We start from the raw sequence: 17,648 nt of genomic DNA, 5'->3' as shown, positions 1-17,648 counted from the left end.
AGTGGGGAGCTTGGGGACGTGAGCTCTGAAATGTGGTCAACACTTCAGGAAGTGCTTTACCTGTGATCTCCCTTAATTCTTCAATTAGATTTTTAGATTTTAATTTCTCTTCTATGAATTTTGTTTATACCTATGAAATCAATTCAGCAAACTTTATACACAGGAATAGGTGCCAGGCAAATTGCTGCTGTCCTGGTAAACCCAAAGTTGAAACACAGCCATTGCATTCTCCCAATCTTGCTGCGTTTTCATCCCCTTCCACACAACTTTACCACCAGTGTGCACAAGTGCACGTGCGTGCACACACACATACACGCTCATTCATCACAGTGTCCTTGTTTTACATGTAGGTTCCTCTTGCAAACTTGACCTCATCTGTTTCTCTAAGGCTGTACTTTATACACCAGCCATCTGCAAGCCCAGTTCCCCACTGTCAAACTTATTTTTTCTTTTCCAAAAATCCAATCCCCAGAGAATACTTGTCAAGTCCAGATCAAGAGTACATGCATAATATGTGTAAAATAGATAACTAATAAGAACCTGCTGTATAAAAAAAAATTTAATTTAATTTAAAAAAAAAGAAAAAGAAGAGTACATGCAGAAGACGTGTCAACTGTTTCTGCCAGATTAAGAAACGGGGATGTCCTGTGGATGCCAGAGCAAAACACCACAGTCCCCAAACAAACGGATTCCATCAAGATGGGTGCCTGGGGCTTCCCTGGTGGCGCAGTGGTTGAGAGTCCACCTGCCGATGCAGGGGACACGGGTTCGTGCCCCGGTCCGGGAAGATCCCACATGCCGCGGAGCGGCTGGGCCCGTGAGCCATGGCCGCTGAGCCTGCGCGTCCGGAGCCTGTGCTCCGCAACGGGAGAGGCCACAACAGTGAGGGGCCCGCGTACCGAAAAATATATATATATATATATGCTGTAGATAACATAAGACCGAAAACAATTGCTAGCAGGAAATAGACATACCTAAAGAGGAATGTTATTTATTCATAACAGTGTACACAATTCCATTATTGATATACATTTATTAATAAACATTATGATTTATAATATTGTTAGTTCCCACATAAAATGAGACCAAGGAATTATTCTATTCCTAATTATCTGAAGGGAAACTCAAAAAACTTGATTTTTACCCAATCTTCTTTGTGCCATGATTACAACTGCACGAAAATCCCAAACCCTGAAAATTGTATGTTTTCTGTGAATACAAAGCAGTGAAAATAGTTGTTATGTGCGGATGGTGAGATTATGGGAGATGTTGAAATTCTTATTTATGGGGTAAATTATTAACTATATACATTTTAAAATTTTTGTTTTCTCCTTACTCAGAGTGGTTCTACTTTCCTTGATAAAAATTGTGGGAAAACAAAATGAAATATACCTCCTCACGCCTTGCCTTTTGTCTTCTTCCCTTCTGTTGAATGTGTCTAGAAAACAATCACGGGATCTCAGAGTTCAAAGTGACATTTGAGGTCATCTTATCCAAACACAACAACCCACGATATACTTAGGACGCGACAGTCCAGTGATGGTGAACTCATTTCAAAATAGAACCCTCCATCGTTGAATGAAGCTTATAGTGAGCTGAAATTTGTACCCTCCACTGCCCCAAAATAAGATTTAGTTCTTCCCTTTGGAGCCACAAAGAGCATGGGTGTTCCCTGAATTTTTCTTAGAATAATAATCTATCAGCTCTTTACAAATAGCTATCAAAATACCTCCGTCGCACCATCTAAGAGCTCCCGATACGAGCTCCCCATCCAGCATACGCCAGGTTTAATTCAAAGCCCCAGCCACAACATTCCTCTTTCTTGTCAGGTTATCAGTTTCCACCATATTGATTTTATTATACTAATTATCAAAATGGGTGTATGGAGGCAGGTACTCTCCAGGCAAATATGCTTGTCTTATTTACAGCCTGAAATTTCAAGAGGAGAACCTCCAAGCACATTTGACAAACAGCATTGTGTGTTGATATAAATCAAAAGGTCCAGTGGTTCTTTCAATCCGTGAGCAATTTTATTGGCATATTCTGAAATAGCTGGTCTTCTCTGCTTCCATTAGGCAAATCACAAAAGCTGGAAGCATTTAAGAGGTCAGATTCGACGTGAGCCATTCATAACGTCACAGGCTAGGCCAGGACAGTCAGCCCACGAGGGCCGGTCAAGATACCACAAGCCTCTGACTAGGATGGTGGGTGGCCATGTGGAACAGTGGGTCAAGCAGTCAATAAAGGCATATCTGCAGCCCAGATGCCTCAGGCTCTGTCCCAGTAAGGGTAGAGCTCCCCTTTGATGGCTGCCAGGGACGCACTGTGTGACAGACCTCCTCTCCTCTCACTCCGTGGCCAAGCGCATCACCTCAGGGTCTCCGAGCACAGCTCTAGCTGCTCTGTGCCCACTCTCTCCCTCTTCTAAGTGCCTCTTGGAGGAATCCTACCTCACACTTGACTGCCACCTGACGTTGCAGGATGGCAGAGAAAGCAGACGGGGCAGGGGGTCAAGATGTCCCATGACAGGTTAGGTCCCAGGACTGAGCTGGGTCAGTCGGAGCCAGAGGCCTCCAGGGTGAGCTCAGACCTTCATGGAGGTGGATCAGGGAACATCAGATCAAAGAAAACAAACGTGTCCTCTCGTATAAGAGTCAGAGGGTTGAGGAAGAGGGTAAAGCACAAGCCCAAAGTCAGGGAAATCTGGAAATGAGACTCAAGATGAGATCCCAAGTTACAAGGCAAGAGCTTCAGCAGTCTTGCTATGAAGAGGGCTGATACATCAGAATCTGCTTCTTATGGGATATAGACCATGTGGTCCTTGGAAGGGGTGACCTGGACCAGAAAAGGGATCAGGATGACTGTATGTGTCCCTGGCACATGGCAGTGTGACGAGATCTGGCTTTGTGACCTGTCTCAACTGGGTTAGAGCTATGTCGGCACCCTTTGCTGGCTGTGTGTGTTTGGGCAAGTCACGTCGGCGAGATGCAATGTTATCATCTCCATGTGAAGATGATCCTGCCTGGGTTGTGGTTTTATGAAGATCAGGTAACATACGCGAGCCCCTCCTACAGCATCTGGCGTATAGTGGGATGCTTGCATTTTGTCCACGTCATTGGCATAGTCAGAGGGCTTCCTGTGACCAAGCTTAGCCTGTTTTCCGAACGTGCTTTAACCCATTTCCCTCCCGAGGGCAGAGTTTTCAGCTGCATCAGCCCAGATTTCAGGATTCCTCTGGAGACTCCTAATTACAAATGGTCTGTCCCTTTGTCCCACCAGTAAACTTGTTTGCCCCGGTTTCCTGATTGTTTGCTCAGAAAACAACTTGTTCGTATTCAAGGAGCCCAGAGGACTTTGTACAGCAGAGGCCTTCAGAGCCTCCAGGATGCTGCTAGTATAGACAGTGCAACACCACCGGGGACTGCTGTCAGGCACTGATGCAGAGGGGAGAATTTGTGTAGTAATGGGAAAGAGAGAGAGGAGTTTTGGTTGGACTGAGAGCTGGGAGTGAAGACGATGTAGCTGAGAGATATGGCAGAGCATATCTGATCCCCCGTGTGGCCAGAGGTAGAGCCAGGGAAAGACAGAGGTCTTTGCTAGAAACTTTGTGAGTCTAGACACAGCAAAAACTAATTAGAGTCTCAGTTAACCAAGATTGGTGCTGGATTGGGACGGCAGTCATTCTTTTGCTTTGGGCCAGTTCCAGCACCTCCCTGGCACACCCTCCTACTGTGCACATCTGGCTACTGGCACATCTGCACAAACGTTGGACTTCTTTCCACGAGGACTTGATACTAAGACAGCAATAAGGCTCCTTCAGACAGCTCCATGGCAACAGGTATTGACAGTGTGAGGCGAGCAGGTGAGAGGGACACGGTCTTCTAGTAGCTGGAGTGGTTTGCTCAGCAATTGGGGCCACTCCAGGGAGTTGTGGCTGCAGTCACAGGCTGATGGAGCTGAAGATGCCAGGGATGAGAATGACACGGAGGAGGCAGAGGATTGGTGACAAAGAGCACAGGATGTCTCTGTGTCACAGAGGGAGGGTCCCTGTCCATCCAGCAGCCATGGGCTCTGGAAAATTTCAGGATTATTTATTTGTCCCACACAGACTAAATTCGAGCCAGTAAGGAGGCTTAAGATGATCCAGTTAATGACATGCAAACAGCATTGTGCATTCAAGCCCACCCGGAACGTACATCTCTCCCTTGACAAAGGAGGGAAAGTGAGGCACTACATATAGTGATGACATCGTCCAAACTAAACCCCTGCTCTGCAGGTTCCAGAAGGTATCAGTGCCCTCCCTGACCCTGCCCCCCGGGAGGGCTGAAGCATGTGCCCATCTAATCAATATCTTTCAGAAAGCTTAATAGATTTTCTTTCTCTGCTTTCAGAAGACATTATTTCTAGGCTGTGAAAAATCATAGGTAATTTGCATTTAAATGTACAGTATTCTTTAGCAACAACATCAAACATCCTGCTCATTCAGGCTAAGATGCCAATCAGTTTTCCCATTTCTGAATCCACTGGGTCACGCAGCACCCACTGAAGATTTAGAGGGAAAAACCCCTCCCTCTCCAGCCCAGGGTAAGGCAGAGAGGGTGTCCTAGGGCAGGTCATGTGACCTGTTGTTGAGAGCCACTAACCCAAAGCAAGGAGATAATCAAAAATTTAAATAACTTTAAGTGTTCAAAAGAGAGTGAGTGAGAAATTGATAAAATGATAAACTGGCCTGGATTTTAAAATAAGATAAAGAAACATAAGCCCTGACACAAATTTTCTCTGAATGATTTTTTTTGTCCCGTCTCTCCTGACACAACGGAACACAGTAGCTGTTTTCCTTGTCCAGCCAAGTCCCTCCCCCATCCATTATAACAATCCCACCCTGTCTCCACCACTTTCAGGACTCTGCTTCAGCTCTGCTCTTCCCTACGTCTCCCATCTTGTTCCTTCCCTTGGTTCCTTTGCCCTGACCCTACTAACTTATTCAGATTTCTCCAATCCATGGGTTATTGTTTTTTAAAGAAAGGAGCTCAGGGCTTCCCTGGTGGCACAGTGGTTGAGAATCCGCCTGCCGATGCAGGGGACACGGGTTCGCGCGCCGGTCCGGGAAGATTCCACATGCCGCAGAGCAACTGGGCCCGTGAGCCATGGCCGCTGAGCCTCCGCGTCCGGAGCCTGTGCTCCGCGACGGGAGGGGCCCCAACAGTGAGAGGCCTGTGCACCGCGATGAAGAGTGGCGCCCGCTCGCCACAACTGGAGGAAGCCCTCACGCAGAAACGAAGACCCAACACAGCAAAAATTAATTAATTAATTACTAAACTCCTACCCCCAACATCTAAAAAAAAAAAAAAGGAGTTCAACCACCTTCCATTCTCCCTCCTTCCTTCTCATTCTAGAAAGATGGGCAGAGGAGAGAAGATCAGGGGCAGCCCAGAGAGCCGGCCGGGCCCAGAGGCCAGGCCCCGGGGGCAGGCGGGTCCCCAGAGCCAGCTTCACGTGCTCTGCAGACAGCTTGTCCTGGTGACTGAGGCCCAGCTTCTCCTCTCGGGGCTTCGTCCACATTTGGAGAGACAGCCAGGTGTGGGGCACGTGACCGGAAGAAACATGTGAAGAGAGGGGCGAACGCAGTCAGGCCCCGTCAAGGAGAGAAGGGAGTGTGTGTCTACACACCTCCTTGCTGAGGTAGCACCATGTCCCTCTCTACCCATCTGGTCATAGGTGAGATTCGGCAGGTGCTTTTTTTTTTTTTTTTTTGGCGGTACGCGGGCCTCTCGCTGTTGTGGCCTCTCCTGTTGCGGAGCACAGGCTCCAGACACGCAGGCTCAGCGGCCATGGCTCACGGGCCCAGCCGCTCCGCGGCATGTGGGATCTTCCCAGACCGGGGCACGAACCCGTGTCCCCTGCATCGGCAGGCGGACTCTCAACCACTGCGCCACCAGGGAAGCTCCTGGCAGGTGCTTTTCAAGCGCCTCGGCTCCACCAGGCCTGGAGCTGGGGCTAGGGGCTGTGGAACTGGGAAGCAGGGGTTCACGTGGGGAGACAGACAAACATCCGGCCGGCAAGCCAAGCCCCGTGCTGGGCAGAGCAGGGGGGCAGCCTGAGCCAGGCCTCAGCTCAGTCCCAGACCACGTGGAGGCTTAGCCAGGAGAAGGAGGGTGAGCAGGGAAGAGAGGAAGCTCCGACCAAGAGGGTGGGAGAGGACTTTACAGAAGTTGCGGGGGACACGCATCAGCTCACCCCAAGCATCCCCATCACACTCTTCCCGTTCGCTCAGCCCCATTGCTCCATGCTCAGCTGGGCTACTCTTTCCTCCCTGTTACGTGGAGTATTTCATGACAGCCTAATCTTCTCAAGGCCCTGGGTTAAGCCGACTCTAACACAAGGAGGAAAGGTTAATAAGCACAGACGTGAAAATTCCTCATAGACCTCACCACACACGCTGTGAGTCAGGAGACAGCAACCAAAACGCACTGTGAGTCGCCCTGCTGAGGCGGCCAGAGCACAGCCAGAGGCAGCCCAGTGTCCGGGAACCTCGGAGCTGGAAATGGCAAAGCTCAAGTGCCTCCAAACACAAGGTGAAGAAGCCAAGCTTCTCTCTGATGACCACGAGCCACGTTTGAAGAAAAAAGAAAGATCTTAAAGTGAAAAACTAGTATTGAATCTTTAGGAATCAATACATTTAAAACAGAACATGGGGGAACTTCCCCCGTGGTCCAGTGGGTAAGACTCTGCACTCCCCAACGCAGGGGGTCCGGGTTCGATCCTTGGTCAGGGAACTAGACCCCGCGTGCCGCAACTAAGACCTGGCGCAGCCTAAATAAATAAATATTTTAAAAAATAAATAAAACAAAACATCGGATGTCTGGTTATCCATTAGATCACTCGGGATTCACATGGAAAGGAAAAAATTTATTAAAGAACAGAACTTGAGAGCTGACAGGATACAACCTAAAATTATGACAATAAGCAAGAATCTGATAAATTTCATCCAGATAGCTGAGAACCGAATACAGTATTTCCCAAACCACCTATCATTTGCCCAAAAATAAAGAAACATCATTCCCATTTATCATTTGACTTAACATTGCATCGAGTAATATAATGAATGGGAATTTCTTAGCCAATAAAATGTCCTATATTTCTCAGCAATGCTTTCACATACTGAAAACTAATTAATTCAAAATCTGTTTTGTCTGGTCCCTTGTGTTCTCAGTTAATGAGATTTCATGCAGTCCATCCTGGTAACAGCTTCACGTCCCTTCTTCATTTCCTCTGATGCTTAGAGCCAAAGGGCTTCCAACTAAAAAAATAAAATAGAAAACATTCCTCAATTTTGATAAAATGCTGGATCTACATAATCAAATTTCATCAGAAAGATTCTGAGAAGGGGCCAACCACAAACCATTTCAATTTCAAATATTAAAATATTCAATATTTCAAAATTAAAATATTCTTTTAATTTCTCCATCGTAAGTTTTGGAGTTATCAGACCAGGTCTCTGAATTTGAGTGTAGAAACTGTGGTCGCAGGATGAAGAGGGAGAGAATCGCAGAACTTACCCGGGTTGAATGGACTTCAGAACCATGAAGTCCAATAGGCTGGATTTCCAGAACAGGAAAGTGGCCGGTCCAGACCAGAAGTGGTGCCCAAAACTAGGCAAGAAATGAATGATGGTTCTGGAGCTCACATTTTGGGGATGCCAGCGCACACTTCTGACTTCTGATTGATTTGGAAAGGTTTCCTGGAAAGACTGGAATTTTGGTGGAAAAGGCAATGAGGAAAGATAAGAATTGGAAAGTAGACAACTGCTTTTTCAGACTTAACTAAATCTTTTAACTTTTTCTCCAAATTTGTATTCTTTGACCTTTTCAACAGGCCCAAGAAAGCGACATGCTGACACAATACCACATGTGCATGGTGGGTTCCGTCTGCCTAGAAGGAATAGAACACAATACGATCATGATCACAGGGCCACACAGACAAAGACAGCCATCAGAGCTGGTGTTAACCTGTGTACAATTACAGCTGCCATCTACGGAGCTCATTTTGGAAATATTAGACTACTCAAACTCTTTCCTAATAATTCTCAAAATAAATTTGGAAGGTAGATATTACTATTAGCTTTAGCAATCTAAAGTTAATCTAAATCCTCTTTTAACAGATGTGGAACATGACACTCAGACAGGTTAAGTCATTTGCTAATTTCCCACCAGCTCGAGAAAGACAGAAATGAGGTTCCTTGTGGATCTTCCTGAATTCATTTGTTTCTCTCTCTCTCTCTCTCTCTCTCTCTCTCTCTCTCTCTCTCTCCAATTCTGCTTCTCCTACAAAGTCCAGATCTTTCAAGCTTGTGGGTTTCAGCCTGGCCCCAAGGCACTGAGAATTCACACTACCATCAAGACATCTTATGCAATTTTACTACAGCTGGTGTGGAAACTTTAAGATCCCTGGAGTACTGAAAATCACAGCTCAACAGAATATAGATGAGAGACAGAGAGAAAGCGAGACAGAGACAGAGAAAGAAGGGGGAGACTTAGATACGCAGAGAGATGAAGTCATTGATATTTTAACAGAAAGAAAGCTAAAGGTGCCTCTCCCTCTGAAAGTTTCATGTCACCTCAATCCCTGGATCTGTCTCGTATGCCTTCCCTCTGAGGCTCCTGGTATGCCCTTCCAGGACTCAGATGTCCCCCTGGCCCAGGACAGCTGCCCCCGGCTGCAGTTGGCACTGCCTGAAGCGGGTCAGCTGGGCAGGTGGGTGGGCACTCCATATGTCCTCAGCCCCTGCCAGCCCTGGGAGCTCCTCATGGGGACACAGATGCCCTGACCACCCTCTACTACATTAGCTCCTTTCACAGGGGACTGGATGGCTATTGGTGAGCATTTGTCTACCTCCTCCCATGGGGGCCGAGACTAACCCAGGTTACTTCCACCTGCTTCTCTTTTTTGCCACCCTCCCTACCTTCTGTTGTGCGCTGGCCAGTGGGAGTTCCTGGGAAGCCACACAGGCAGCGTCCTCTGTGCTCGTCATGCCAACCTTCATCAGAGCACATGCACTGGGGGCTCTTGGAGATGGGAGAGAAGCGGTAAGCTCTCAGAATGTCCTCCCTGGAGCCATTCTGGGGCAGGCTCACTTTCAGTGGTTTGCATGTTGTTCGCCACAGAAACCGTAAGATGGGCAAAGCAGAGAGCTATGGGCCTGAGTGGGAGCAGAGCACTCAGATCCCTCTGGCTCTCATTTCTTACTTACGATGACCCCAAGTGACCTCCACAGAGCACAGCTTGACGTGGCAGATCTAACCAAGCTTCTCCGTTTAACTTATGAGAAAATAAGCCTCTGAAGAAGGAAGACCAGCCCAGGAGACACAGTGACGTTGGCTCAGCCTTGCCTCTCCATTGGCCTCTCGAGTCCCAATTCCTGTTCTTCCAGCCATCCTCCCTCATCCAAAAGAGATTTCGTAGAAGGTGGTGGTCCACCAGGTCACCTACTGCCCACTCAGGCACATCCTTCTTCATCCCACCTGCCTCTCACCAAGCTGTTTCTAGTGTGTGTAAGTGTGCATTTATGTGGAGACCATGGTCCATGTGCGAAGGTACATTTAGGTAAGTGACAAATTCCAGGATGGCAGTGCATTAGTTACAACCAATTAGGAGAAAATTATCACTGCGAAGTGCTCGTATCCCCTGCACTGGGCCAAAAGCCAACATGTAGCATTTGCTAAGTATTACCTCATTGGGCTCAGTAGATGGTAAAGGGGTTTAAATCCAATTCAATAAAATATTTGATGTTAAGACTGAATCCTTAGGACTATAAATTCCAGTTAGTGGACCAGAAAGAGGTTACTCTGTATGTCCATACATCACTCACCTCCTCTCTCCACTATTATTGACAGCAATAGGTGTTGGAAAATCTTGGTGTTTTGAAGATACATCAACTTGTGTTCCAGCCCCAGCTTTGCTACTTTTAAGATGTGTGATCTCAAGATCATCAGTTCTCTTATGTATAAAATAGAGACAATAATACATACTTTGCCAGGTTGTTGGATTTAAAATGGGTAAAGTTTATAGAATCTACCTAGCACATAACAACTGCTCGACAAATGGTAGCTATTACTACTATATTAGCAGCCTTTACATGTTAGTGGTTCTGCTTGATACTTATTAAAGCAAATACGTATCATTACAGCTAATAAGTATTTAGTGCTATGTACATGCCAAGCATTTTGGTACATCTTAGGTAAATTTCAAAGAAGTGCAAAATGTAACTCTTGCCGTCAAAATAACTCGAAAGACAGCTGAAGAGAAACATTAATATATATCCTAACACTAAAATAATTTCACATGGATTATAAAATAGAAGCAAATAGAAGAAAATCAGGATATTAAATTTTTTTTTAATTTATCTTGGAAATGAGAAAAACTTTCAAAGCAAAACAAGAAAGGCAGAAGCACACAGATGTCTATAGCAGCTTTACTCATAATTGCAAAAACTTGGAAGCAACCAAGATGTCCTGCAGGAAGTGAGTGGAGAAATAAACTGTGGTGCGTTCACACAATGAAATGTTCTTCAACACTAAAGAGACACAATCTATCAAGCCATGAAAACACATGAAGGAAACTTAAACGCATATTACCAAGTGAAAGAAGCCAATATGAAAAGACTACCTACTGTATGGTTCCAACTATATGACATTCTAGAAAAGGCAAAACTGTGGAGACAGAAAGAAAGATCAGGCGTTGTCACAAGTCGGGGTAGAAGGCGGGTGGGGAGATGAAGAGGTAGAACACAGAGGACTTTTATGGCAGCGAAACTATTCCGATTAATACTGTGACGGTGTATATGTGTCATCATACATTTGTCCAAAGCCATGGAATGTATAACTCCAAGAATGGAGCCTGTTGTAAACTGTGGACTTGATGTGATCATGATGGTCGACAGAGGCCCCTTGGTTGTCACAAATGGACCACTCTGGCAGGGGATGCTGATGATGGTGGAGGCTGTGCCTGCGTGGAGGCAGGAGGATTATGTGAGCAGCCTCTGTGCCCACCTCTCCATATCGCTGTGAACCAAAAACTTCTCTGAAAATATAATGTGTTTAAGAAAAAAAAACAAAGACAGAAGCTATTGAGGAACAAGAAAAGAAAAGGGCTTTGATGAGAGCTCTTAACTAGTGAAGCTGTTTACAGAGAGATTATTCCTGTAACTGGGAAGAGGCTACAGTGGCTTCGTTTTTCCATGGAAAACACGGGAAAGAGGACAAGGGGACAGAGAGTGAGAGAGAAACACAGGGTCACTTCAGAGGAGGAACGTCAGGGACCATGATCACAGACATCCAGGACCGCACGGGCAAAGCATCCCGGACTCCAAGGACGGAGGGGCCGTTGACCACATGGACCTGAGTCGGCCTGACAGGAGGTGAGGCTGAGGTTCAGCTGTGTCAGAGCTGCGGGTGAAAGAGGCCGGCAGTACAAAGGAAATTCAAGTCTGCAGCTACGGTTCAGGAATAAGATGTACTTTTGTCTGCAAAAAGAAAAAAGGACCCTTAGAACCCCAAGAACTGTCTCCAGAGGTCCCCAGAGGAGGGGTGGAGCTTCCCGTGGGCCCCTCAAGAGGTGAATTGAAGTAGGGGCTGGAAAAGAACCCCCGGCAGGTCCGGCCTCAGTGTGGGTTGCAGACTTATGTGCAGGGGGCTCTACTTCTTTGTGGGGCGCTGTGAGCGTGTTCCAGCTTCCGGGGGAGGAGAGAGGGCCAGCGGGCAGCAGGAGAGGAGGTGTGCTTGTGGTTCCTCCTTAACCTAACTTAACCTTGAGGGGAGTGAGTGCTAACGACACAGTTTGGGGTCATCCCAGCAGAGGTGAGTGGAACCAACAGGGGAGCAGGTGACCTCATGAGAAAGGAGAGGGGGTCCCAGGGCCAGGCACCTCACCTACATCAGCACCTACAGTCTCCTAGCTTAAAAGTAGAAATCACTGGTGATATCAGTGTACACAGAGGCCCTGAGTTCTCACCTCTGTGTAAGTCAGCATCCCGGCCAACTCACACAGTGGACGTTTCCGACGCCAACACTGCCTCAAGGGAAGGCCGGGTGATCAGATCAGAGCGTGCAGTTTGGTGTAATGGATTAGAGCAAGAGTTCCCCGTATGGGCTGAAATCTCAGCTCATAAAATTACCCTCGCCAGATGGGAGGGCTAAGAGGGAACGTAGAGATCTTGCACTGGAGGCGGCAGAGCGATAGCTTAAAGCCAGAAGATGGAGCCAGCCTGCTCGGATTTGAATTCCGGCCCTACCAGGCACTAGCTTGCGGCCCTGAGCAAGCCGCTTCACCCTCCCGCGGCTTCCCTTCCCCACCAGCAAAATGCCGATAATGGTATGACCTACCTCAGGGGGCCGCCTGCAGAATTAACCAAGTTAATGTCTGTAGAGTGCTTATAACCACAACTGGCCGGAAATAAGACCTATAGAAATGTTACTTAAATAAATGTAACGTTAACTCCCCCCTTTACAGATGAGAGAAGGGCAGGCTGAAGCGGGAGCGTGATTTCCCCAAGTTTGTTCAGATGCTCTGTGTTCTTCGGGTCCTGGACCCTGGTCTCCAGATGCTCCGTCCACCACCCACGTGGCCTGGGAGCCGACAGGGCCGCACAGAGGGCCTGCAGATTCCAGAAGGGCCCCCGTTGTCCCGCCCCACACTGTCACAGCCTGACCTGCCACCGTGTCCCCTTCTGACGGGGTCTGACCAGGCCACACAGAGGAAGCCACTGAGGTCTCTGGAGTTCCAGCACTTCCCATCATATCAAATACCATTTCACTTTCCATTTCCTCAAGGGAGGGAGGGAAAGAGAGAAAGACAGTATCGCTCGTACTCCCCTACTTCACAGTTTTGCTGTGACAATAAAAAGGGGTAAGATATTTTACCTGGTAAAGAGGGCTACATAAATGTCAAATAGGGAAAAAATGGGATCCACAGGGCTGCCTTCCAGTGAGAACTTATGAATCCTATTAATTAAAAAGACGCGCATGACTTTGCCCCATCTGACTTCACTCTAGATAATTCATATACGCGGACCCAGAGCAGCCGAGCTCTTCTGGGAAGTAGGATAAAAACGCGTGGTCTCTGCCAGGAAGGCTTCAGTCTGTGGAGAGAGACGGCCATTTCCTGCTGAGGGCTTTTCCTCCAATGCTCGTAACTGGTGCTCATCCAGTCGGGCTTCACCGTCCTCAGGGAATGCTCGTCACATTTACGATGCACAGTTCACTCCTTTAAGGAGAGGCTGAACCTAATCTGTGCCTGAATCACTTTTGAGTTCCCGCTCCTTCAGGGCCCCTTCTCTACCTGCTGAGGGCGGTTCCCTCCACGTGCCTGTCTGTCAGCACCAAAGCCTCGGATTTGCTGAACTTGCCGGTCCTTGCCCTCCACGGTGGAAGACACAACCCTCGGAGTTGTAGTCTCATCCGCTGCCTGGTTGATGCAGCTCCCATGGCCTCCTTCTTATTCCTCATACACGTCAAGAATCCTCCTATCACCTCAGGGCCTTGGCACGTGCAGTCACTCCTGATAAGCGCACGGCTGGAACGTCTCACTTCTTCCAGGTATTCAAGTATCTCTTTAGCAGAGCAATCTCCTCACACCACCCAAGTTAAAACTTCAACCCTCTCCCCAACCTGACTCTCCCTACCTACTGCACATATTTTAATTTTTTAATTTCGTCTGTGGCACGAACACCACCAGGGCACTAACGTCGTATGTATTTATTTGTTTTTTATCTGTGTCTCTGACCTCCAGAGAGGAGGGATAGTGTCTGTGTTTATCTAAGACCCGTGTGCTCACAACAGCTACCAGAGTAACTGACACTCAGAAGATACTCTGTCAATGGGTAACAAGTCTCTCAGTATAGAAGAGGAGGTTTTCTCCTAGAAAGTCAAGGAGAGCAGGGGACAGAACAAGGATCTACAGTCAGAAGGTGGAGTCCAGGCTCTATTCGTTATTACCTGGGGGCATTCAGTGAAGTCGTATAACCTCTCCTCCTTCATCTATAAAGTGATATAAAGTCTCACCCAATCCTACATAGGATGGACTGAGACAACTTATAAAGGGACCATTTGTAACTAACAAAGAGCTATACAAATACAAAGCTGTACAAATCTGGGTATATTTGTTTTTCAGTTTTCATCTTTGGTTTTGATTTAATTATATATTTAGATTGAACGGTCACTGGGACTGGCTTTGCTGTCACCTGAGGCCTTCAAGTACAGTGCTTAGGGGCCCTCGCTGGTTCCAGGGTCAGGCAAACATAGCATGGTTCCTGGCTCCACCATTAACTAGCCCTGTGACCTCGGGCTGGTTAAATCACTTCAAAATAGATATAAGTTTATAACAGTATTATGATTCATAGATTTAATGTGACCAATATGTGCAGTAATGCATGTGAGACTCTTAGCAGATGTTTAGGGTTAATATTTTTATTGACTAAAGTGGTTTCTCTTTCTAAGGGAGATAATTCTCTGTTGGAAACATTTGGTTTTTAAATACAAATGGAAAGAGGCCTTCCTGAAAGTTTTTCATTTTTGAAACATGATCTCTTGTGCTGGGTGATGGGGTAAATGCTTAAGCTCATGTCACCTAGATAGCAAAAGTATAGCTCTTAACTCTCAATTTTTGTCTGTTAATAAAATTAAATAATAAGCTGCCATTGTTATTGACTTTATATACATATATATATTTACCACTGCCATGCTTAAATTCGTGGGCAAATCAGCTCTGTGTTTTGGCAGTCTCTCCTGTGGAAAAGAGTGTTTATGTTTATAATCTTCCAGAGCTGGAAAGGCTCAGTTTGCCAGCTCTGGAAATGACTCAGCAGTGAATACTAATAGGTGTGCTTCCCTTTGAGCCCACAGATTTGTGAAAGTCAGAATGTGCTCAGCAAGACAGAAGAAGGAAGTAGGGAATTAACCTTAACTTGGTGCCTTTTCTGGGCCAGGACCAGCAGCTCCTCTTCCTTGTATCATCTCATTTCATTCTCACATCAGATCTCTGAGGGAAATGATGACGTCCTTGATGGAGAAATGAGAAAATAAAGTCACACTGAAGTTAAGTAACTTGTCCACAGAGCTAATAAAAGCCAAAACCCAAATCCTGACAAGCGGGATATTTGTTCCTCGGTTTGACAAATACTTATTTTGCATCTATTATATGCCAGGCACTGTCCTAGGCACTGGGATTAAAGCAATGAGAAAAAGAAAGCCTCTGCCTTCATAGAGGGCACATTCTAGTGCAAAAGTACAGGTAAACACGCACATACTATACACAGAGATATAGCTATAAGTATGGGTGTGGACATAGAGATATGGTTATGAGTACAGATATATAGTTATGGGTATGGATATAAATGTGATAGTTGTAGACAAACACACAGGCACGGACACAGACATGGAGAGACACAGGTAGTCATGAGTTAGCGCTAAGTGGAAGAGGATGATGAAAGGTATTTCAGATCAAGTAATGTGGAAGGCCTTTTAGGAGAAATACCAAAAAGAGACTTAAAGGAAGACCCGTGAGTGTGGTGAACAAGGTGACTTTTAAGGATCACACTGGGTGCTGCACAAAGAGCAGGCTATAGGGGACAGCAGAGTGTCAGCAGAAACACCAGGGTCGAGGTTACCGCTGCAGTTCTTAGGAGGAAAACAGAGGTTCCACTGAGCGGGAGTGACAACTGCATCCTCCTTAGTCACACTGTAAGTCACACTAGACTCCCCTAAGGAATTTAAAGGTAATTTTTTACAGAAGACTAATTTACCTAGACGTTTTGTGGGAACCAACACACAGTGTAACACATTACATACCAACACCAGGCTTTCCCAAGTTATTAAAACAGTAACAAAATGGTATAAAAACAACAAACCCTGTGTTACAATCTTGTTAAAAATTATAAGGGATTTAGGGTCATAGGTGAATTCCATTCATTATGCAATTATGAAACTATGGCCAATGGAAGTGGAGGGCCCTTGGTCCTCTTCCAGCCTGATGGTTTTGGTTTGCAAACAGAGAGAGTAACTTACGCACGGTCACAGATCCACCCAGTTGGGAATGACACCTACGTCCGCTTACAGCCAGAAGTGCTTTCACTCATTACTTCACTTATATTTATGCACAAAAAAGTGGAAGATGATACATCTTTTCATTAAGAGTGGCCACCATCAGATTTGTGGTTACCAGAGGCAGAGGAGGGGGGAGGGGAATAGGATAAAAGTGGTAAAAAGGTACAAACTCCCAGCTGTAAGATACGTAAGTACTAGGGATGTGACGTACAACACAATAAATATAATTAACACTTCCGTACGTTATAAATGAAAGTTGTCCAGAGAGCAAATCCTAGGAGCTCTCATCACAAGGAAAAACATTTTTCTATTTATTTAATTTTATATCTATAAGAGATGATGGATGGGACTTCCCTGGTGGCGCAGTGGTTAAGAATCCGCCTGCCGATGCAGGGGACACGGGTTCGAGCCCTGGTCCGGGAAGATCCCACTTGCTGCAGAGCAACTAAGCCCGTGCGTCACAACTACTGAGCCTGCACTCTACAGCCCGCGTGCCACAACTACTGAAGCCTGCGTACCTAGAGCCCATGCTCTGCAACAAGAGCCTGTGCTTCGCAACAAGAGCCCGTGCTCCACAACAAGAGAAGCCACCGCAATGAGAAGCCCGTGCACCACAAAGAAGAGTAGCCCCCGCTCGCCACAACTAGAGAAAAGCCCACGCACAGCAATGAAAACCCAACGCAGCCAAAACATAAATAATAAATAAATTAATTTTTAAAAAAGAGAGAGATAATGGATATTCACTAAACTTCTTGTGATAATCATTTCATGATGTATCAAGTCAAATCATTATGCTGTATACTTTAAACATATACAGCACTGTGTGTCAATTATATCTCAATAAAAATGGAAGGGAGAAAAAAGAATGATCACAGTTTTTATACATGCATCTCCACATTCCCCAACACTAAGCCTAACACTCACTTTTAATGAAGCTCTCCTCGGGTAGAAATAGACCAGAACTGCTAGTCAGACTATTCAGGGGTAAGGGGAAAACTCCTTCTTGAAAGTTCTGACTAGAGAAAATGTTGAAAAATCTTTTATGGCTTCAAAAAGCACTCATTGGTTAATGGCCTCGCTTTGTTTTTTTTTAAAAAAACTTCAGAATAGAAAATTTGGGTGTGTGCGTATGGTTGTTTTTTCAGTTAAAACTCAGAAAATGTTCTTTCCTACCTCAAAGATGAGCACAAAATGCATTGTTTGTAAGAGCTTACAGACCGGGTTCAGCCAGAAGTGAAATATGAGAACTCCCTCAAATGCCTTATTATTCTAGAGAAACGGGACACACCCTCAATTATGGCAAAATAAGTACAGCCACTAATGTCATGCATGTTAATAAAACTTTTGGAGACTTCACAGGAAAGCTTATAGTGTGTTTTTTAAACCAGGGTATTTTGGTGATTGGTCAGTAATTACCAGCTCTTGGACCATGCTGAATCCATTAGCCATACCCTACATAAGCAATGCTTTTTGCATCTAGAGTAATACAAGGAGGGGAGCTGGGGTGGGGAGGTTTTAAGAGCAAGTAAACAAGGACACATAAAAGCCCCA

This window comes from Globicephala melas, chromosome 12, assembly GCF_963455315.2.
Source record: "Globicephala melas chromosome 12, mGloMel1.2, whole genome shotgun sequence".
Taxonomy (NCBI): domain Eukaryota; kingdom Metazoa; phylum Chordata; class Mammalia; order Artiodactyla; family Delphinidae; genus Globicephala; species Globicephala melas.
Note: the sequence above shows the minus strand (reverse complement) of the source record.